General features: G+C 55.4%; 24 non-coding genes across 24 annotated transcripts; 9 read left to right on the plus strand and 15 right to left on the minus strand.

The window, feature by feature from the left end:
* Positions 1-878: 878 nt before the first annotated feature.
* Positions 879-950, plus strand: trnad-guc (transfer RNA aspartic acid (anticodon GUC)). Its single transcript has one exon. It is a non-coding gene; the product is annotated as a tRNA-Asp (tRNA).
* A 621-nt stretch (positions 951-1,571) lies between these two features.
* On the minus strand, positions 1,572-1,644 carry trnav-cac (transfer RNA valine (anticodon CAC)). Its single transcript has one exon. It is a non-coding gene; the product is annotated as a tRNA-Val (tRNA).
* Positions 1,645-2,338: 694 nt separating this feature from the next.
* trnah-gug (transfer RNA histidin (anticodon GUG)) lies at positions 2,339-2,410 on the plus strand. The gene has a single exon. It is a non-coding gene; the product is annotated as a tRNA-His (tRNA).
* A 574-nt stretch (positions 2,411-2,984) lies between these two features.
* trnav-aac (transfer RNA valine (anticodon AAC)) lies at positions 2,985-3,057 on the minus strand. Its single transcript has one exon. It is a non-coding gene; the product is annotated as a tRNA-Val (tRNA).
* A 109-nt stretch (positions 3,058-3,166) lies between these two features.
* On the minus strand, positions 3,167-3,239 carry trnaf-gaa (transfer RNA phenylalanine (anticodon GAA)). The gene has a single exon. It is a non-coding gene; the product is annotated as a tRNA-Phe (tRNA).
* Positions 3,240-4,470: 1,231 nt separating this feature from the next.
* trnav-cac (transfer RNA valine (anticodon CAC)) lies at positions 4,471-4,543 on the minus strand. The gene has a single exon. It is a non-coding gene; the product is annotated as a tRNA-Val (tRNA).
* Positions 4,544-5,237: 694 nt separating this feature from the next.
* On the plus strand, positions 5,238-5,309 carry trnah-gug (transfer RNA histidin (anticodon GUG)). Its single transcript has one exon. It is a non-coding gene; the product is annotated as a tRNA-His (tRNA).
* A 574-nt stretch (positions 5,310-5,883) lies between these two features.
* Positions 5,884-5,956, minus strand: trnav-aac (transfer RNA valine (anticodon AAC)). Its single transcript has one exon. It is a non-coding gene; the product is annotated as a tRNA-Val (tRNA).
* A 109-nt stretch (positions 5,957-6,065) lies between these two features.
* On the minus strand, positions 6,066-6,138 carry trnaf-gaa (transfer RNA phenylalanine (anticodon GAA)). The gene has a single exon. It is a non-coding gene; the product is annotated as a tRNA-Phe (tRNA).
* A 1,026-nt stretch (positions 6,139-7,164) lies between these two features.
* trnad-guc (transfer RNA aspartic acid (anticodon GUC)) lies at positions 7,165-7,236 on the plus strand. The gene has a single exon. It is a non-coding gene; the product is annotated as a tRNA-Asp (tRNA).
* Positions 7,237-7,857: 621 nt separating this feature from the next.
* Positions 7,858-7,930, minus strand: trnav-cac (transfer RNA valine (anticodon CAC)). Its single transcript has one exon. It is a non-coding gene; the product is annotated as a tRNA-Val (tRNA).
* Positions 7,931-9,452: 1,522 nt separating this feature from the next.
* Positions 9,453-9,525, minus strand: trnaf-gaa (transfer RNA phenylalanine (anticodon GAA)). The gene has a single exon. It is a non-coding gene; the product is annotated as a tRNA-Phe (tRNA).
* A 1,022-nt stretch (positions 9,526-10,547) lies between these two features.
* On the plus strand, positions 10,548-10,619 carry trnad-guc (transfer RNA aspartic acid (anticodon GUC)). Its single transcript has one exon. It is a non-coding gene; the product is annotated as a tRNA-Asp (tRNA).
* A 621-nt stretch (positions 10,620-11,240) lies between these two features.
* trnav-cac (transfer RNA valine (anticodon CAC)) lies at positions 11,241-11,313 on the minus strand. The gene has a single exon. It is a non-coding gene; the product is annotated as a tRNA-Val (tRNA).
* Positions 11,314-12,007: 694 nt separating this feature from the next.
* trnah-gug (transfer RNA histidin (anticodon GUG)) lies at positions 12,008-12,079 on the plus strand. The gene has a single exon. It is a non-coding gene; the product is annotated as a tRNA-His (tRNA).
* Positions 12,080-12,653: 574 nt separating this feature from the next.
* trnav-aac (transfer RNA valine (anticodon AAC)) lies at positions 12,654-12,726 on the minus strand. Its single transcript has one exon. It is a non-coding gene; the product is annotated as a tRNA-Val (tRNA).
* A 109-nt stretch (positions 12,727-12,835) lies between these two features.
* trnaf-gaa (transfer RNA phenylalanine (anticodon GAA)) lies at positions 12,836-12,908 on the minus strand. Its single transcript has one exon. It is a non-coding gene; the product is annotated as a tRNA-Phe (tRNA).
* A 1,022-nt stretch (positions 12,909-13,930) lies between these two features.
* On the plus strand, positions 13,931-14,002 carry trnad-guc (transfer RNA aspartic acid (anticodon GUC)). The gene has a single exon. It is a non-coding gene; the product is annotated as a tRNA-Asp (tRNA).
* Positions 14,003-16,218: 2,216 nt separating this feature from the next.
* trnaf-gaa (transfer RNA phenylalanine (anticodon GAA)) lies at positions 16,219-16,291 on the minus strand. Its single transcript has one exon. It is a non-coding gene; the product is annotated as a tRNA-Phe (tRNA).
* A 1,022-nt stretch (positions 16,292-17,313) lies between these two features.
* Positions 17,314-17,385, plus strand: trnad-guc (transfer RNA aspartic acid (anticodon GUC)). The gene has a single exon. It is a non-coding gene; the product is annotated as a tRNA-Asp (tRNA).
* Positions 17,386-18,006: 621 nt separating this feature from the next.
* Positions 18,007-18,079, minus strand: trnav-cac (transfer RNA valine (anticodon CAC)). The gene has a single exon. It is a non-coding gene; the product is annotated as a tRNA-Val (tRNA).
* Positions 18,080-18,773: 694 nt separating this feature from the next.
* trnah-gug (transfer RNA histidin (anticodon GUG)) lies at positions 18,774-18,845 on the plus strand. The gene has a single exon. It is a non-coding gene; the product is annotated as a tRNA-His (tRNA).
* A 574-nt stretch (positions 18,846-19,419) lies between these two features.
* Positions 19,420-19,492, minus strand: trnav-aac (transfer RNA valine (anticodon AAC)). Its single transcript has one exon. It is a non-coding gene; the product is annotated as a tRNA-Val (tRNA).
* Positions 19,493-19,601: 109 nt separating this feature from the next.
* Positions 19,602-19,674, minus strand: trnaf-gaa (transfer RNA phenylalanine (anticodon GAA)). The gene has a single exon. It is a non-coding gene; the product is annotated as a tRNA-Phe (tRNA).
* Positions 19,675-20,335: the final 661 nt, after the last annotated feature.

A 20,335-nucleotide genomic window follows, 5' to 3' on the forward strand; every position in this document is an offset into this window, starting at 1 on the left:
GCATGGACTCCTGCCTGCGACGGGCAGGAAACAATTAGCAAGAACAGAACGACACCCCATGGGTGTCTCATGACCGCACCTTAGGTTGTGACACGTGCAGGTGTGAGGGGTTGCCGGGCTACTTTGGAGCAGAGCTTGGGCGGAGGGGGGGCGGGAAAGCAGACAAAGAGGTGACACCTCAAGGTCTGCACGATCACAGCTCTCCGCCGGCCCAGGCTTCCGCTCGATAAGCTACTGGACACACCCGCCCCTCCTCACACAGACCGTGGAAAAGCCCCCGAGTGGGAGGGCTCTCTCTTCCTCCCAGGAGCTCTTGGACACGACGCCCAGACAGGGTGCGGGGAGCCGCCGCCTGCAAACACGGCTCCAGGCAGGACTCCACTCCGCAGGAGCCGCAGAGCAGAGGAGATGAGGGCAGCTTAGCTCCTGTGCAGAGACCTGAGCTGTTGTTGCTGTGGATGCTGTCTTTTCTGCACTCGGGGTAGGAGTGAATGTTGAGTTGCCCTTAGAAATGAAGCAGAGCACTTCAACGGCACGGGTGTGTGTGTGTGTGTGCGCCCTGGTGATTCTGGGAGACAGATCGAACCTGGGCTAAAAGAGAGGGGGCTTAGCCCTCTTCCATTTGCTAGTTCAAAGTTGTACAACCCCTTTGTATCTGCTAGGCGGCGCAGTCGTCGTGCACAAAGAACACTTTGAAAAGCGTCAAAGGCAAGTCATTCCGAGTTGGTCGTTTGTGTTTTCCGTTCAGACGCGAAATGCTGACATGATCTCTCGGCTCCTCGGTTGTCATTTCTGCTCCGTAAAGGGATCACAGCACGCGTCGGCTTCCAGCATGCTGGGTCGGGACACGATGCCGGGGGTTGGAGAGAGCGATGTCTTCCTCGTTAGTATAGTGGCAAGTATCCCCGCCTGTCACGCGGGAGACCGGGGTTCGATTCCCCGACGGGGAGTAGCTTTTCTTTCACCTCCTTAGAGAAATGACTGCCTTTCACTTCTCTGTTTTCTTTCACAGCGTCGTGCACCTTTTCATTGCTCTCGCTTTCAGAGCCTCCGCACGGCAGTCGACTCGACATCAGGAAGCACATTGAAGTGAAAGCAGGAAGCGCTGCGACATGCACTGTGCAGATCCCGCCACACTAAGAGGTGAGTGGGTCTGTTCGATGCACAAAGAACGCTTTGAGAAGCGTCAAAGGCAAGTCATTCCGAGTTGGTCGTTTGTGTTTTCCGTTCAGACGCGAAATGCTGAAATGATCTCTCGGCTCCTCGGTTGTCATTTCTGCTCCGTAAAGGAATCACAGCACGCGTCGGCTTCCAGCACGGTGGGTCGGGACACGATGCCGGGGGTCGGAGAGAGCGATGTCTTCCTCGTTAGTATAGGACCTGTCACCTGTCCCCACCTGTCACGCGGGAGACTGGGGTGCATCAGGACGCGCCTTGAAGTGAAAGCAGGATGCGCTGTGACATGCACTGTGCAGATCCCGCCACACTAAGAGGTGGGTCCAGTGGGTCTGTTCGATCACAGCGCTAGGCGAATCCCCAATCCCCTTTTGTGCCTGGCGACAAAAGATGTCTGTTTCCGCCCGGTTTCGAACCGGGGACCTTTCGCGTGTGAGGCGAACGTGATAACCACTACACTACGGAAACGATGGTAAAACGTGCCCAGCGGCCCAGCGCTGAGCTTCGCCAATGCGATTTAGCTGCTTCCAGTGCCTTTATTGGAGTGCGCTGATGGACCGTGCTCTCTCTCCAGAGACCAGCACGCCTGTCATGGACGGAGCAGGAAAGGCGGCGCCACATTCTACAGCCCTCTCCACGCAATCGACGAAATCGGGCTACTGAAGTGGAGAAAATCGCCTCTCCAGAAAGTGCAAATATCATCTTGGAGACTATAAATCCTATTGCCGAAGGTCAGCCCTGTCTACCAGAGTAACCCTCCCACAGCGATGATCAGCTCGTCTCACACGCGAGAAGTTTCGGTTGGAAACAAGCGCCCCCTCTTCTCGCACGTTTTGCACGTTCGAGTAGTTTTAATGCGGCTCTTTCGTACACGGTGCTGATCTTTTGGAAAGCAGGAGGCAAAACCGAGTCGAACCGCCTGGGTGAAAACCAGGAACCCTAACCGCTAGACTATATGGCAGCGAACAACCATGCTGTTCCCGGCATCATGCAAGCAAACTACATAAATATGAGAAAACACGCAAGAGAGTTGTCACTCAGAGTGTCGAAGGGTCGATGTATACTGGGGCTCAGTTGAAATGCAACGTCAGGACTTTTCCGAATTATGTCACACGAAGAGAGCACAGCCCTTTCCGCCCTGCCGCGTGTGTCTCGGTAACTCGCTGTGATCGTATAGTGGTCAGTACTTTGCGTTGTGGCCGCAACAACCCCGGTTCGAATCCGGGTCACGGCAGAATAGGGGCGTCTGCTTTTACTACTCGCACGAATGAAGGCAAAAAAAAGCCAATCGACGTGAACGAACGGCGCTTTACAGAGGAGTACTGCCTGACTGGATCGTTGATGAACGACAGAGGCCACTCCGACCTCTTCTCGGTTTTCTTCAATGACTTACTAAGGATCTTCTTCACATTCGCCCATGCAGGGGAAGCCAGTTACACCAAAGCAAACGCAGGAAAGTGCATTTCAAGCAGAGACCAGGAGGGACTTGTTTACACCGAGAGTGGGCGGAGAATGGAACAAAGCGCCCAGCCCTGTTGCTGGAGCCGATTCTTGATGAGCTCTTGGGCTCACTAAGAGGCCCCCGCTGGATGCTAATCTTTCTGTTGTTCTTGCAGGTCCTGCGCTGCTTTTGAGCCGACAGAGCTCGACCTGGTCTGTCGGCACAGCCCAATTGCAAATGATCGGCTCCGCGTACAGAAGGAACGTGCGTTTGGTACAAGAGTGCACGAAGGCACCGGAAATACATTGGGAACAAATGACCGGTCGCTCAAGACCTCTGTGAAGTACAGGAGCGTGCAAAACGAGGCTGTTTCCGCCCGGTCTCGAACCGGGGACCTTTCGCGTGTTAGGCGAACGTGATAGCCGCTACACTACGGAAACCTGTAGGGACTGCTGCTGGTGTCTCGCTTGCGTTTCGGGCTGAGAAAGGGACGCGTCACTTTAGGCAGGTGGCGCTGGAGAGAGGAACAAAGGTCGCGATGAAACGAAATGCCGAAACCCGGGATCGAACCAGGGACCTTTAGATCTTCAGTCTAACGCTCTCCCAACTGAGCTATTTCGGCAGTGCGCAAAGCCCACAGCCACCTGCTCCAGCCTTCCTGTGTTGTGGCATGAGCGCACCAAGAGTAGCGGGAGAGTGTTGCAGGAACGTCACTCAGAAGGAAAGCCACCCAGCTGCGCCCTCTGAGCTCTGTCCAGCGCATCTTCCTCGCATGGACTCCTGCCTGCGACGGGCAGGAAACAATTAGCAAGAACAGAACGACACCCCATGGGTGTCTCATGACCGCACCTTAGGTTGTGACACGTGCAGGTGTGAGGGGTTGCCGGGCTACTTTGGAGCAGAGCTTGGGCGGAGGGGGGGCGGGAAAGCAGACAAAGAGGTGACACCTCAAGGTCTGCACGATCACAGCTCTCCGCCGCCCCAGGCTTCCGCTCGATAAGCTACTGGACACACCCGCCCCTCCTCACACAGACCGTGGAAAAGCCCCCGAGTGGGAGGGCTCTCTCTTCCTCCCAGGAGCTCTTGGACACGACGCCCAGACAGGGCGCGGGGAGCCGCCGCCTGCAAACACGGCTCCAGGCAGGACTCCACTCCGCAGGAGCCGCAGAGCAGAGGAGATGAGGGCAGCTTAGCTCCTGTGCAGAGACCTGAGCTGTTGTTGCTGTGGATGCTGTCTTTTCTGCACTCGGGGTAGGAGTGAATGTTGAGTTGCCCTTAGAAATGAAGCAGAGCACTTCAACGGCACGGGTGTGTGTGTGTGCGCCCTGGTGATTCTGGGAGACAGATCGAACCTGGGCTAAAAGAGAGGGGGCTTAGCCCTCTTCCATTTGCTAGTTCAAAGTTGTACAACCCCTTTGTATCTGCTAGGCGGCGCAGTCGTCGTGCACAAAGAACACTTTGAAAAGCGTCAAAGGCAAGTCATTCCGAGTTGGTCGTTTGTGTTTTCCGTTCAGACGCGAAATGCTGACATGATCTCTCGGCTCCTCGGTTGTCATTTCTGCTCCGTAAAGGGATCACAGCACGCGTCGGCTTCCAGCACGGTGGGTCGGGACACGATGCCGGGGGTCGGAGAGAGCGATGTCTTCCTCGTTAGTATAGGACCTGTCACCTGTCCCCACCTGTCACGCGGGAGACTGGGGTGCATCAGGACGCGCCTTGAAGTGAAAGCAGGATGCGCTGTGACATGCACTGTGCAGATCCCGCCACACTAAGAGGTGGGTCCAGTGGGTCTGTTCGATCACAGCGCTAGGCGAATCCCCAATCCCCTTTTGTGCCTGGCGACAAAAGATGTCGGTTTCCGCCCGGTTTCGAACCGGGGACCTTTCGCGTGTGAAGCGAACGTGATAACCACTACACTACGGAAACGGTGGTAAGACGTGCCCAGCGGCCCAGTGCTGAGCTTCGCCAATGCGATTTAGCTGCTTCCAGTGCCTTTATTGGAGTGCGCTGATGGACCGTGCTCTCTCTCCAGAGACCTGCACGCCTGTCATGGACGGAGCAGGAAAGGCGGCGCCACATTCTACAGCCCTCTCCACGCAATCGACGAAATCGGGTTACTGAAGTGGAGAAAATCGCCTCTCCAGAAAGTGCAAATATCATCTTGGAGACTATAAATCCTATTGCCGAAGGTCAGCCCTGCCAACCAGAGTAACCCTCCCACAGCGATGATCAGCTCGTCTCACACGCGAGAAGTTTCGGTTGGAAACAAGCGCCCCCTCTTCTCGCACGTTTTGCACGTTCGAGTAGTTTTAATGCGGCTCTTTCGTACACGGTGCTGATCTTTTGGAAAGCAGGAGGCAAAACCGAGTCGAACCGCCTGGGTGAAAACCAGGAACCCTAACCGCTAGACTATATGGCAGCGAACAACCATGCTGTTCCCGGCATCATGCAAGCAAACTACATAAATATGAGAAAACACGCAAGAGAGTTGTCACTCAGAGTGTCGAAGGGTCGATGTATACTGGGGCTCAGTTGAAATGCAACGTCAGGACTTTTCCGAATTATGTCAGACGAAGAGAGCACAGCCCTTTCCGCCCTGCCGCGTGTGTCTCGGTAACTCGCTGTGATCGTATAGTGGTCAGTACTTTGCGTTGTGGCCGCAACAACCCCGGTTCGAATCCGGGTCACGGCAGAATAGGGGCGTCTGCTTTTACTACTCGCACGAATGAAGGCAAAAAAAAGCCAATCGACGTGAACGAACGGCGCTTTACAGAGGAGTACTGCCTGACTGGATCGTTGATGAACGACAGAGGCCACTCCGACCTCTTCTCGGTTTTCTTCAATGACTTACTAAGGATCTTCTTCACATTCGCCCATGCAGGGGAAGCCAGTTACACCAAAGCAAACGCAGGAAAGTGCATTTCAAGCAGAGACCAGGAGGGACTTGTTTACACCGAGAGTGGGCGGAGAATGGAACAATGCGCCCAGCCCTGTTGCTGGAGCCGATTCTTGATGAGCTCTTGGGCTCACTAAGAGGCCCCCGCTGGATGCTAATCTTTCTGTTGTTCTTGCAGGTCCTGCGCTGCTTTTGAGCCGACAGAGCTCGACCTGGTCTGTCGGCACAGCCCAATTGCAAATGATCGGCTCCGCGTACAGAAGGAACGTGCGTTTGGTACAAGAGTGCACGAAGGCACCGGAAATACATTGGGAACAAATGACCGGTCGCTCAAGACCTCTGTGAAGTACAGGAGCGTGCAAAACGAGGCTGTTTCCGCCCGGTCTCGAACCGGGGACCTTTCGCGTGTTAGGCGAACGTGATAGCCGCTACACTACGGAAACCTGTAGGCACTGCTGCTGGTGTCTCGCTTGCGTTTCGGGCTGAGAAAGGGACGCGTCACTTTAGGCAAGTGGCGCTGGAGAGAGGAACAAAGGTCGCGATGAAACGAAATGCCGAAACCCGGGATCGAACCAGGGACCTTTAGATCTTCAGTCTAACGCTCTCCCAACTGAGCTATTTCGGCAGTGCGCAAAGCCCGCAGCCACCTGCTCCAGCCTTCCTGTGTTGTGGCATGAGCGCACCAAGAGTAGCGGGAGAGTGTTGCAGGAACGTCACTCAGAAGGAAAGCCACCCAGCTGCGCCCTCTGAGCTCTGTCCAGCGCATCTTCCTCGCATGGACTCCTGCCTGCGACGGGCAGGAAACAATTAGCAAGAACAGAACGACACCCCATGGGTGTCTCATGACCGCACCTTAGGTTGTGACACGTGCAGGTGTGAGGGGTTGCCGGGCTACTTTGGAGCAGAGCTTGGGCGGAGGGGGGGCGGGAAAGCAGACAAAGAGGTGACACCTCAAGGTCTGCACGATCACAGCTCTCCGCCGGCCCAGGCTTCCGCTCGATAAGCTACTGGACACACCCGCCCCTCCTCACACAGACCGTGGAAAAGCCCCCGAGTGGGAGGGCTCTCTCTTCCTCCCAGGAGCTCTTGGACACGACGCCCAGACAGGGTGCGGGGAGCCGCCGCCTGCAAACACGGCTCCAGGCAGGACTCCACTCCGCAGGAGCCGCAGAGCAGAGGAGATGAGGGCAGCTTAGCTCCTGTGCAGAGACCTGAGCTGTTGTTGCTGTGGATGCTGTCTTTTCTGCACTCGGGGTAGGAGTGAATGTTGAGTTGCCCTTAGAAATGAAGCAGAGCACTTCAACGGCACGGGTGTGTGTGTGTGTGTGCGCCCTGGTGATTCTGGGAGACAGATCGAACCTGGGCTAAAAGAGAGGGGGCTTAGCCCTCTTCCATTTGCTAGTTCAAAGTTGTACAACCCCTTTGTATCTGCTAGGCGGCGCAGTCGTCGTGCACAAAGAACACTTTGAAAAGCGTCAAAGGCAAGTCATTCCGAGTTGGTCGTTTGTGTTTTCCGTTCAGACGCGAAATGCTGACATGATCTCTCGGCTCCTCGGTTGTCATTTCTGCTCCGTAAAGGGATCACAGCACGCGTCGGCTTCCAGCATGCTGGGTCGGGACACGATGCCGGGGGTTGGAGAGAGCGATGTCTTCCTCGTTAGTATAGTGGCAAGTATCCCCGCCTGTCACGCGGGAGACCGGGGTTCGATTCCCCGACGGGGAGTAGCTTTTCTTTCACCTCCTTAGAGAAATGACTGCCTTTCACTTCTCTGTTTTCTTTCACAGCGTCGTGCACCTTTTCATTGCTCTCGCTTTCAGAGCCTCCGCACGGCAGTCGACTCGACATCAGGAAGCACATTGAAGTGAAAGCAGGAAGCGCTGCGACATGCACTGTGCAGATCCCGCCACACTAAGAGGTGAGTGGGTCTGTTCGATGCACAAAGAACGCTTTGAGAAGCGTCAAAGGCAAGTCATTCCGAGTTGGTCGTTTGTGTTTTCCGTTCAGACGCGAAATGCTGAAATGATCTCTCGGCTCCTCGGTTGTCATTTCTGCTCCGTAAAGGAATCACAGCACGCGTCGGCTTCCAGCACGGTGGGTCGGGACACGATGCCGGGGGTCGGAGAGAGCGATGTCTTCCTCGTTAGTATAGGACCTGTCACCTGTCCCCACCTGTCACGCGGGAGACTGGGGTGCATCAGGACGCGCCTTGAAGTGAAAGCAGGATGCGCTGTGACATGCACTGTGCAGATCCCGCCACACTAAGAGGTGGGTCCAGTGGGTCTGTTCGATCACAGCGCTAGGCGAATCCCCAATCCCCTTTTGTGCCTGGCGACAAAAGATGTCTGTTTCCGCCCGGTTTCGAACCGGGGACCTTTCGCGTGTGAGGCGAACGTGATAACCACTACACTACGGAAACGATGGTAAAACGTGCCCAGCGGCCCAGCGCTGAGCTTCGCCAATGCGATTTAGCTGCTTCCAGTGCCTTTATTGGAGTGCGCTGATGGACCGTGCTCTCTCTCCAGAGACCAGCACGCCTGTCATGGACGGAGCAGGAAAGGCGGCGCCACATTCTACAGCCCTCTCCACGCAATCGACGAAATCGGGCTACTGAAGTGGAGAAAATCGCCTCTCCAGAAAGTGCAAATATCATCTTGGAGACTATAAATCCTATTGCCGAAGGTCAGCCCTGTCTACCAGAGTAACCCTCCCACAGCGATGATCAGCTCGTCTCACACGCGAGAAGTTTCGGTTGGAAACAAGCGCCCCCTCTTCTCGCACGTTTTGCACGTTCGAGTAGTTTTAATGCGGCTCTTTCGTACACGGTGCTGATCTTTTGGAAAGCAGGAGGCAAAACCGAGTCGAACCGCCTGGGTGAAAACCAGGAACCCTAACCGCTAGACTATATGGCAGCGAACAACCATGCTGTTCCCGGCATCATGCAAGCAAACTACATAAATATGAGAAAACACGCAAGAGAGTTGTCACTCAGAGTGTCGAAGGGTCGATGTATACTGGGGCTCAGTTGAAATGCAACGTCAGGACTTTTCCGAATTATGTCACACGAAGAGAGCACAGCCCTTTCCGCCCTGCCGCGTGTGTCTCGGTAACTCGCTGTGATCGTATAGTGGTCAGTACTTTGCGTTGTGGCCGCAACAACTCCGGTTCGAATCCGGTTCACGGCAGAATAGGGGCGTCTGCTTTTACTACTCGCACGAATGAAGGCAAAAAAAAGCCAATCGACGTGAACGAACGGCGCTTTACAGAGGAGTACTGCCTGACTGGATCGTTGATGAACGACAGAGGCCACTCCGACCTCTTCTCGGTTTTCTTCAATGACTTACTAAGGATCTTCTTCACATTCGCCCATGCAGGGGAAGCCAGTTACACCAAAGCAAACGCAGGAAAGTGCATTTCAAGCAGAGACCAGGAGGGACTTGTTTACACCGAGAGTGGGCGGAGAATGGAACAATGCGCCCAGCCCTGTTGCTGGAGCCGATTCTTGATGAGCTCTTGGGCTCACTAAGAGGCCCCCGCTGGATGCTAATCTTTCTGTTGTTCTTGCAGGTCCTGCGCTGCTTTTGAGCCGACAGAGCTCGACCTGGTCTGTCGGCACAGCCCAATTGCAAATGATCGGCTCCGCGTACAGAAGGAACGTGCGTTTGGTACAAGAGTGCACGAAGGCACCGGAAATACATTGGGAACAAATGACCGGTCGCTCAAGACCTCTGTGAAGTACAGGAGCGTGCAAAACGAGGCTGTTTCCGCCCGGTCTCGAACCGGGGACCTTTCGTGTGTTAGGCGAACGTGATAGCCGCTACACTACGGAAACCTGTAGGGACTGCTGCTGGTGTCTCGCTTGCGTTTCGGGCTGAGAAAGGGACGCGTCACTTTAGGCAGGTGGCGCTGGAGAGAGGAACAAAGGTCGCGATGAAACGAAATGCCGAAACCCGGGATCGAACCAGGGACCTTTAGATCTTCAGTCTAACGCTCTCCCAACTGAGCTATTTCGGCAGTGCGCAAAGCCCACAGCCACCTGCTCCAGCCTTCCTGTGTTGTGGCATGAGCGCACCAAGAGTAGCGGGAGAGTGTTGCAGGAACGTCACTCAGAAGGAAAGCCACCCAGCTGCGCCCTCTGAGCTCTGTCCAGCGCATCTTCCTCGCATGGACTCCTGCCTGCGACGGGCAGGAAACAATTAGCAAGAACAGAACGACACCCCATGGGTGTCTCATGACCGCACCTTAGGTTGTGACACGTGCAGGTGTGAGGGGTTGCCGGGCTACTTTGGAGCAGAGCTTGGGCGGAGGGGGGGCGGGAAAGCAGACAAAGAGGTGACACCTCAAGGTCTGCACGATCACAGCTCTCCGCCGCCCCAGGCTTCCGCTCGATAAGCTGCTGGACACACCCGCCCCTCCTCACACAGACCGTGGAAAAGCCCCCGAGTGGGAGGGCTCTCTCTTCCTCCCAGGAGCTCTTGGACACGACGCCCAGACAGGGCGCGGGGAGCCGCCGCCTGCAAACACGGCTCCAGGCAGGACTCCACTCCGCAGGAGCCGCAGAGCAGAGGAGATGAGGGCAGCTTAGCTCCTGTGCAGAGACCTGAGCTGTTGTTGCTGTGGATGCTGTCTTTTCTGCACTCGGGGTAGGAGTGAATGTTGAGTTGCCCTTAGAAATGAAGCAGAGCACTTCAACGGCACGGGTGTGTGTGTGTGCGCCCTGGTGATTCTGGGAGACAGATCGAACCTGGGCTAAAAGAGAGGGGGCTTAGCCCTCTTCCATTTGCTAGTTCAAAGTTGTACAACCCCTTTGTATCTGCTAGGCGGCGCAGTCGTCGTGCACAAAGAACACTTTGAAAAGCGTCAAAGGCAAGTCATTCCGAGTTGGTCGTTTGTGTTTTCCGTTCAGACGCGAAATGCTGACATGATCTCTCGGCTCCTCGGTTGTCATTTCTGCTCCGTAAAGGGATCACAGCACGCGTCGGCTTCCAGCATGCTGGGTCGGGACACGATGCCGGGGGTTGGAGAGAGCGATGTCTTCCTCGTTAGTATAGTGGCAAGTATCCCCGCCTGTCACGCGGGAGACCGGGGTTCGATTCCCCGACGGGGAGTAGCTTTTCTTTCACCTCCTTAGAGAAATGACTGCCTTTCACTTCTCTGTTTTCTTTCACAGCGTCGTGCACCTTTTCATTGCTCTCGCTTTCAGAGCCTCCGCACGGCAGTCGACTCGACATCAGGAAGCACATTGAAGTGAAAGCAGGAAGCGCTGCGACATGCACTGTGCAGATCCCGCCACACTAAGAGGTGAGTGGGTCTGTTCGATGCACAAAGAACGCTTTGAGAAGCGTCAAAGGCAAGTCATTCCGAGTTGGTCGTTTGTGTTTTCCGTTCAGACGCGAAATGCTGAAATGATCTCTCGGCTCCTCGGTTGTCATTTCTGCTCCGTAAAGGAATCACAGCACGCGTCGGCTTCCAGCACGGTGGGTCGGGACACGATGCCGGGGGTCGGAGAGAGCGATGTCTTCCTCGTTAGTATAGGACCTGTCACCTGTCCCCACCTGTCACGCGGGAGACTGGGGTGCATCAGGACGCGCCTTGAAGTGAAAGCAGGATGCGCTGTGACATGCACTGTGCAGATCCCGCCACACTAAGAGGTGGGTCCAGTGGGTCTGTTCGATCACAGCGCTAGGCGAATCCCCAATCCCCTTTTGTGCCTGGCGACAAAAGATGTCTGTTTCCGCCCGGTTTCGAACCGGGGACCTTTCGCGTGTGAGGCGAACGTGATAACCACTACACTACGGAAACGGTGGTGAGACGTGCCCAGCTGCCCAGCGCTGAGCTTCGCAAATGCGATTTAGCTGCTTCCAGTGCCTTTATTGGAGTGCGCTGATGGACCGTGCTCTCTATCCAGAGACCTGCACGCCTGTCATGGACGGAGCAGGAAAGGCGGCGCCACATTCTACAGCCCTCTCCACGCAATCGACGAAATCGGGCTACTGAAGTGGAGAAAATCGCCTCTCCAGAAAGTGCAAATATCATCTTGGAGACTATAAATCCTATTGCCGAAGGTCAGCCCTGTCTACCAGAGTAACCCTCCCACAGCGATGATCAGCTCGTCTCACACGCGAGAAGTTTCGGTTGGAAACAAGCGCCCCCTCTTCTCGCACGTTTTGCACGTTCGAGTAGTTTTAATGCGGCTCTTTCGTACACGGTGCTGATCTTTTGGAAAGCAGGAGGCAAAACCGAGTCGAACCGCCTGGGTGAAAACCAGGAACCCTAACCGCTAGACTATATGGCAGCGAACAACCATGCTGTTCCCAGCATCATGCAAGCAAACTACATAAATATGAGAAAACACGCAAGAGAGTTGTCACTCAGAGTGTCGAAGGGTCGATGTATACTGGGGCTCAGTTGAAATGCAACGTCAGGACTTTTCCGAATTATGTCACACGAAGAGAGCACAGCCCTTTCCGCCCTGCCGCGTGTGTCTCGGTAACTCGCTGTGATCGTATAGTGGTCAGTACTTTGCGTTGTGGCCGCAACAACCCCGGTTCGAATCCGGGTCACGGCAGAATAGGGGCGTCTGCTTTTACTACTCGCACGAATGAAGGCAAAAAAAAGCCAATCGACGTGAACGAACGGCGCTTTACAGAGGAGTACTGCCTGACTGGATCGTTGATGAACGACAGAGGCCACTCCGACCTCTTCTCGGTTTTCTTCAATGACTTACTAAGGATCTTCTTCACATTCGCCCATGCAGGGGAAGCCAGTTACACCAAAGCAAACGCAGGAAAGTGCATTTCAAGCAGAGACCAGGAGGGACTTGTTTACACCGAGAGTGGGCGGAGAATGGAACAATGCGCCCAGCCCTGTTGCTGGAGCCGATTCTTGATGAGCTCTTGGGCTCACTAAGAGGCCCCCGCTGGATGCTAATCTTTCTGTTGTTCTTGCAGGTCCTGCGCTGCTTTTGAGCCGACAGAGCTCGACCTGGTCTGTCGGCACAGCCCAATTGCAAATGATCGGCTCCGCGTACAGAAGGAACGTGCGTTTGGTACAAGAGTGCACGAAGGCACCGGAAATACATTGGGAACAAATGACCGGTCGCTCAAGACCTCTGTGAAGTACAGGAGCGTGCAAAACGAGGCTGTTTCCGCCCGGTCTCGAACCGGGGACCTTTCGCGTGTTAGGCGAACGTGATAGCCGCTACACTACGGAAACCTGTAGGGACTGCTGCTGGTGTCTCGCTTGCGTTTCGGGCTGAGAAAGGGACGCGTCACTTTAGGCAGGTGGCGCTGGAGAGAGGAACAAAGGTCGCGATGAAACGAAATGCCGAAACCCGGGATCGAACCAGGGACCTTTAGATCTTCAGTCTAACGCTCTCCCAACTGAGCTATTTCGGCAGTGCGCAAAGCCCACAGCCACCTGCTCCAGCCTTCCTGTGTTGTGGCATGAGCGCACCAAGAGTAGCGGGAGAGTGTTGCAGGAACGTCACTCAGAAGGAAAGCCACCCAGCTGCGCCCTCTGAGCTCTGTCCAGCGCATCTTCCTCGCATGGACTCCTGCCTGCGACGGGCAGGAAACAATTAGCAAGAACAGAACGACACCCCATGGGTGTCTCATGACCGCACCTTAGGTTGTGACACGTGCAGGTGTGAGGGGTTGCCGGGCTACTTTGGAGCAGAGCTTGGGCGGAGGGGGGGCGGGAAAGCAGACAAAGAGGTGACACCTCAAGGTCTGCACGATCACAGCTCTCCGCCGCCCCAGGCTTCCGCTCGATAAGCTACTGGACACACCCGCCCCTCCTCACACAGACCGTGGAAAAGCCCCCGAGTGGGAGGGCTCTCTCTTCCTCCCAGGAGCTCTTGGACACGACGCCCAGACAGGGCGCGGGGAGCCGCCGCCTGCAAACACGGCTCCAGGCAGGACTCCACTCCGCAGGAGCCGCAGAGCAGAGGAGATGAGGGCAGCTTAGCTCCTGTGCAGAGACCTGAGCTGTTGTTGCTGTGGATGCTGTCTTTTCTGCACTCGGGGTAGGAGTGAATGTTGAGTTGCCCTTAGAAATGAAGCAGAGCACTTCAACGGCACGGGTGTGTGTGTGTGCGCCCTGGTGATTCTGGGAGACAGATCGAACCTGGGCTAAAAGAGAGGGGGCTTAGCCCTCTTCCATTTGCTAGTTCAAAGTTGTACAACCCCTTTGTATCTGCTAGGCGGCGCAGTCGTCGTGGACAAAGAACACTTTGAAAAGCGTCAAAGGCAAGTCATTCCGAGTTGGTCGTTTGTGTTTTCCGTTCAGACGCGAAATGCTGACATGATCTCTCGGCTCCTCGGTTGTCATTTCTGCTCCGTAAAGGGATCACAGCACGCGTCGGCTTCCAGCATGCTGGGTCGGGACACGATGCCGGGGGTTGGAGAGAGCGATGTCTTCCTCGTTAGTATAGTGGCAAGTATCCCCGCCTGTCACGCGGGAGACCGGGGTTCGATTCCCCGACGGGGAGTAGCTTTTCTTTCACCTCCTTAGAGAAATGACTGCCTTTCACTTCTCTGTTTTCTTTCACAGCGTCGTGCACCTTTTCATTGCTCTCGCTTTCAGAGCCTCCGCACGGCAGTCGACTCGACATCAGGAAGCACATTGAAGTGAAAGCAGGAAGCGCTGCGACATGCACTGTGCAGATCCCGCCACACTAAGAGGTGAGTGGGTCTGTTCGATGCACAAAGAACGCTTTGAGAAGCGTCAAAGGCAAGTCATTCCGAGTTGGTCGTTTGTGTTTTCCGTTCAGACGCGAAATGCTGAAATGATCTCTCGGCTCCTCGGTTGTCATTTCTGCTCCGTAAAGGAATCACAGCACGCGTCGGCTTCCAGCACGGTGGGTCGGGACACGATGCCGGGGGTCGGAGAGAGCGATGTCTTCCTCGTTAGTATAGGACCTGTCACCTGTCCCCACCTGTCACGCGGGAGACTGGGGTGCATCAGGACGCGCCTTGAAGTGAAAGCAGGATGCGCTGTGACATGCACTGTGCAGATCCCGCCACACTAAGAGGTGGGTCCAGTGGGTCTGTTCGATCACAGCGCTAGGCGAATCCCCAATCCCCTTTTGTGCCTGGCGACAAAAGATGTCGGTTTCCGCCCGGTTTCGAACCGGAGACCTTTCGCGTGTGAGGCGAACGTGATAACCACTACACTACGGAAACGGTGGTAAGACGTGCCCAGCGGCCCAGCGCTGAGCTTCGCCAATGCGATTTAGCTGCTTCCAGTGCCTTTATTGGAGTGCGCTGATGGACCGTGCTCTCTCTCCAGAGACCAGCACGCCTGTCATGGACGGAGCAGGAAAGGCGGCGCCACATTCTACAGCCCTCTCCACGCAATCGACGAAATCGGGCTACTGAAGTGGAGAAAATCGCCTCTCCAGAAAGTGCAAATATCATCTTGGAGACTATAAATCCTATTGCCGAAGGTCAGCCCTGTCTACCAGAGTAACCCTCCCACAGCGATGATCAGCTCGTCTCACACGCGAGAAGTTTCGGTTGGAAACAAGCGCCCCCTCTTCTCGCACGTTTTGCACGTTCGAGTAGTTTTAATGCGGCTCTTTCGTACACGGTGCTGATCTTTTGGAAAGCAGGAGGCAAAACCGAGTCGAACCGCCTGGGTGAAAACCAGGAACCCTAACCGCTAGACTATATGGCAGCGAACAACCATGCTGTTCCCGGCATCATGCAAGCAAACTACATAAATATGAGAAAACACGCAAGAGAGTTGTCACTCAGAGTGTCGAAGGGTCGATGTATACTGGGGCTCAGTTGAAATGCAACGTCAGGACTTTTCCGAATTATGTCACACGAAGAGAGCACAGCCCTTTCCGCCCTGCCGCGTGTGTCTCGGTAACTCGCTGTGATCGTATAGTGGTCAGTACTTTGCGTTGTGGCCGCAACAACCCCGGTTCGAATCCGGTTCACGGCAGAATAGGGGCGTCTGCTTTTACTACTCGCACGAATGAAGGCAAAAAAAAGCCAATCGACGTGAACGAACGGCGCTTTACAGAGGAGTACTGCCTGACTGGATCGTTGATGAACGACAGAGGCCACTCCGACCTCTTCTCGGTTTTCTTCAATGACTTACTAAGGATCTTCTTCACATTCGCCCATGCAGGGGAAGCCAGTTACACCAAAGCAAACGCAGGAAAGTGCATTTCAAGCAGAGACCAGGAGGGACTTGTTTACACCGAGAGTGGGCGGAGAATGGAACAATGCGCCCAGCCCTGTTGCTGGAGCCGATTCTTGATGAGCTCTTGGGCTCACTAAGAGGCCCCCGCTGGATGCTAATCTTTCTGTTGTTCTTGCAGGTCCTGCGCTGCTTTTGAGCCGACAGAGCTCGACCTGGTCTGTCGGCACAGCCCAATTGCAAATGATCGGCTCCGCGTACAGAAGGAACGTGCGTTTGGTACAAGAGTGCACGAAGGCACCGGAAATACATTGGGAACAAATGACCGGTCGCTCAAGACCTCTGTGAAGTACAGGAGCGTGCAAAACGAGGCTGTTTCCGCCCGGTCTCGAACCGGGGACCTTTCGTGTGTTAGGCGAACGTGATAGCCGCTACACTACGGAAACCTGTAGGGACTGCTGCTGGTGTCTCGCTTGCGTTTCGGGCTGAGAAAGGGACGCGTCACTTTAGGCAGGTGGCGCTGGAGAGAGGAACAAAGGTCGCGATGAAACGAAATGCCGAAACCCGGGATCGAACCAGGGACCTTTAGATCTTCAGTCTAACGCTCTCCCAACTGAGCTATTTCGGCAGTGCGCAAAGCCCACAGCCACCTGCTCCAGCCTTCCTGTGTTGTGGCATGAGCGCACCAAGAGTAGCGGGAGAGTGTTGCAGGAACGTCACTCAGAAGGAAAGCCACCCAGCTGCGCCCTCTGAGCTCTGTCCAGCGCATCTTCCTCGCATGGACTCCTGCCTGCGACGGGCAGGAAACAATTAGCAAGAACAGAACGACACCCCATGGGTGTCTCATGACCGCACCTTAGGTTGTGACACGTGCAGGTGTGAGGGGTTGCCGGGCTACTTTGGAGCAGAGCTTGGGCGGAGGGGGGGCGGGAAAGCAGACAAAGAGGTGACACCTCAAGGTCTGCACGATCACAGCTCTCCGCCGCCCCAGGCTTCCGCTCGATAAGCTGCTGGACACACCCGCCCCTCCTCACACAGACCGTGGAAAAGCCCCCGAGTGGGAGGGCTCTCTCTTCCTCCCAGGAGCTCTTGGACACGACGCCCAGACAGGGCGCGGGGAGCCGCCGCCTGCAAACACGGCTCCAGGCAGGACTCCACTCCGCAGGAGCCGCAGAGCAGAGGAGATGAGGGCAGCTTAGCTCCTGTGCAGAGACCTGAGCTGTTGTTGCTGTGGATGCTGTCTTTTCTGCACTCGGGGTAGGAGTGAATGTTGAGTTGCCCTTAGAAATGAAGCAGAGCACTTCAACGGCACGGGTGTGTGTGTGTGCGCCCTGGTGATTCTGGGAGACAGATCGAACCTGGGCTAAAAGAGAGGGGGCTTAGCCCTCTTCCATTTGCTAGTTCAAAGTTGTACAACCCCTTTGTATCTGCTAGGCGGCGCAGTCGTCGTGCACAAAGAACACTTTGAAAAGCGTCAAAGGCAAGTCATTCCGAGTTGGTCGTTTGTGTTTTCCGTTCAGACGCGAAATGCTGACATGATCTCTCGGCTCCTCGGTTGTCATTTCTGCTCCGTAAAGGGATCACAGCACGCGTCGGCTTCCAGCATGCTGGGTCGGGACACGATGCCGGGGGTTGGAGAGAGCGATGTCTTCCTCGTTAGTATAGTGGCAAGTATCCCCGCCTGTCACGCGGGAGACCGGGGTTCGATTCCCCGACGGGGAGTAGCTTTTCTTTCACCTCCTTAGAGAAATGACTGCCTTTCACTTCTCTGTTTTCTTTCACAGCGTCGTGCACCTTTTCATTGCTCTCGCTTTCAGAGCCTCCGCACGGCAGTCGACTCGACATCAGGAAGCACATTGAAGTGAAAGCAGGAAGCGCTGCGACATGCACTGTGCAGATCCCGCCACACTAAGAGGTGAGTGGGTCTGTTCGATGCACAAAGAACGCTTTGAGAAGCGTCAAAGGCAAGTCATTCCGAGTTGGTCGTTTGTGTTTTCCGTTCAGACGCGAAATGCTGAAATGATCTCTCGGCTCCTCGGTTGTCATTTCTGCTCCGTAAAGGAATCACAGCACGCGTCGGCTTCCAGCACGGTGGGTCGGGACACGATGCCGGGGGTCGGAGAGAGCGATGTCTTCCTCGTTAGTATAGGACCTGTCACCTGTCCCCACCTGTCACGCGGGAGACTGGGGTGCATCAGGACGCGCCTTGAAGTGAAAGCAGGATGCGCTGTGACATGCACTGTGCAGATCCCGCCACACTAAGAGGTGGGTCCAGTGGGTCTGTTCGATCACAGCGCTAGGCGAATCCCCAATCCCCTTTTGTGCCTGGCGACAAAAGATGTCTGTTTCCGCCCGGTTTCGAACCGGGGACCTTTCGCGTGTGAGGCGAACGTGATAACCACTACACTACGGAAACGGTGGTGAGACGTGCCCAGCTGCCCAGCGCTGAGCTTCGCCAATGCGATTTAGCTGCTTCCAGTGCCTTTATTGGAGTGCGCTGATGGACCGTGCTCTCTATCCAGAGACCTGCACGCCTGTCATGGACGGAGCAGGAAAGGCGGCGCCACATTCTACAGCCCTCTCCACGCAATCGACGAAATCGGGCTACTGAAGTGGAGAAAATCGCCTCTCCAGAAAGTGCAAATATCATCTTGGAGACTATAAATCCTATTGCCGAAGGTCAGCCCTGTCTACCAGAGTAACCCTCCCACAGCGATGATCAGCTCGTCTCACACGCGAGAAGTTTCGGTTGGAAACAAGCGCCCCCTCTTCTCGCACGTTTTGCACGTTCGAGTAGTTTTAATGCGGCTCTTTCGTACACGGTGCTGATCTTTTGGAAAGCAGGAGGCAAAACCGAGTCGAACCGCCTGGGTGAAAACCAGGAACCCTAACCGCTAGACTATATGGCAGCGAACAACCATGCTGTTCCCAGCATCATGCAAGCAAACTACATAAATATGAGAAAACACGCAAGAGAGTTGTCACTCAGAGTGTCGAAGGGTCGATGTATACTGGGGCTCAGTTGAAATGCAACGTCAGGACTTTTCCGAATTATGTCACACGAAGAGAGCACAGCCCTTTCCGCCCTGCCGCGTGTGTCTCGGTAACTCGCTGTGATCGTATAGTGGTCAGTACTTTGCGTTGTGGCCGCAACAACCCCGGTTCGAATCCGGGTCACGGCAGAATAGGGGCGTCTGCTTTTACTACTCGCACGAATGAAGGCAAAAAAAAGCCAATCGACGTGAACGAACGGCGCTTTACAGAGGAGTACTGCCTGACTGGATCGTTGATGAACGACAGAGGCCACTCCGACCTCTTCTCGGTTTTCTTCAATGACTTACTAAGGATCTTCTTCACATTCGCCCATGCAGGGGAAGCCAGTTACACCAAAGCAAACGCAGGAAAGTGCATTTCAAGCAGAGACCAGGAGGGACTTGTTTACACCGAGAGTGGGCGGAGAATGGAACAATGCGCCCAGCCCTGTTGCTGGAGCCGATTCTTGATGAGCTCTTGGGCTCACTAAGAGGCCCCCGCTGGATGCTAATCTTTCTGTTGTTCTTGCAGGTCCTGCGCTGCTTTTGAGCCGACAGAGCTCGACCTGGTCTGTCGGCACAGCCCAATTGCAAATGATCGGCTCCGCGTACAGAAGGAACGTGCGTTTGGTACAAGAGTGCACGAAGGCACCGGAAATACATTGGGAACAAATGACCGGTCGCTCAAGACCTCTGTGAAGTACAGGAGCGTGCAAAACGAGGCTGTTTCCGCCCGGTCTCGAACCGGGGACCTTTCGCGTGTTAGGCGAACGTGATAGCCGCTACACTACGGAAACCTGTAGGGACTGCTGCTGGTGTCTCGCTTGCGTTTCGGGCTGAGAAAGGGACGCGTCACTTTAGGCAGGTGGCGCTGGAGAGAGGAACAAAGGTCGCGATGAAACGAAATGCCGAAACCCGGGATCGAACCAGGGACCTTTAGATCTTCAGTCTAACGCTCTCCCAACTGAGCTATTTCGGCAGTGCGCAAAGCCCACAGCCACCTGCTCCAGCCTTCCTGTGTTGTGGCATGAGCGCACCAAGAGTAGCGGGAGAGTGTTGCAGGAACGTCACTCAGAAGGAAAGCCACCCAGCTGCGCCCTCTGAGCTCTGTCCAGCGCATCTTCCTCGCATGGACTCCTGCCTGCGACGGGCAGGAAACAATTAGCAAGAACAGAACGACACCCCATGGGTGTCTCATGACCGCACCTTAGGTTGTGACACGTGCAGGTGTGAGGGGTTGCCGGGCTACTTTGGAGCAGAGCTTGGGCGGAGGGGGGGCGGGAAAGCAGACAAAGAGGTGACACCTCAAGGTCTGCACGATCACAGCTCTCCGCCGCCCCAGGCTTCCGCTCGATAAGCTACTGGACACACCCGCCCCTCCTCACACAGACCGTGGAAAAGCCCCCGAGTGGGAGGGCTCTCTCTTCCTCCCAGGAGCTCTTGGACACGACGCCCAGACAGGGCGCGGGGAGCCGCCGCCTGCAAACACGGCTCCAGGCAGGACTCCACTCCGCAGGAGCCGCAGAGCAGAGGAGATGAGGGCAGCTTAGCTCCTGTGCAGAGACCTGAGCTGTTGTTGCTGTGGATGCTGTCTTTTCTGCACTCGGGGTAGGAGTGAATGTTGAGTTGCCCTTAGAAAT

Source organism: Lepisosteus platostomus, chromosome 5, assembly GCF_059453375.1.
Source record: "Lepisosteus platostomus isolate fLepPlt1 chromosome 5, fLepPlt1.hap1, whole genome shotgun sequence".
Taxonomy (NCBI): domain Eukaryota; kingdom Metazoa; phylum Chordata; class Actinopteri; order Semionotiformes; family Lepisosteidae; genus Lepisosteus; species Lepisosteus platostomus.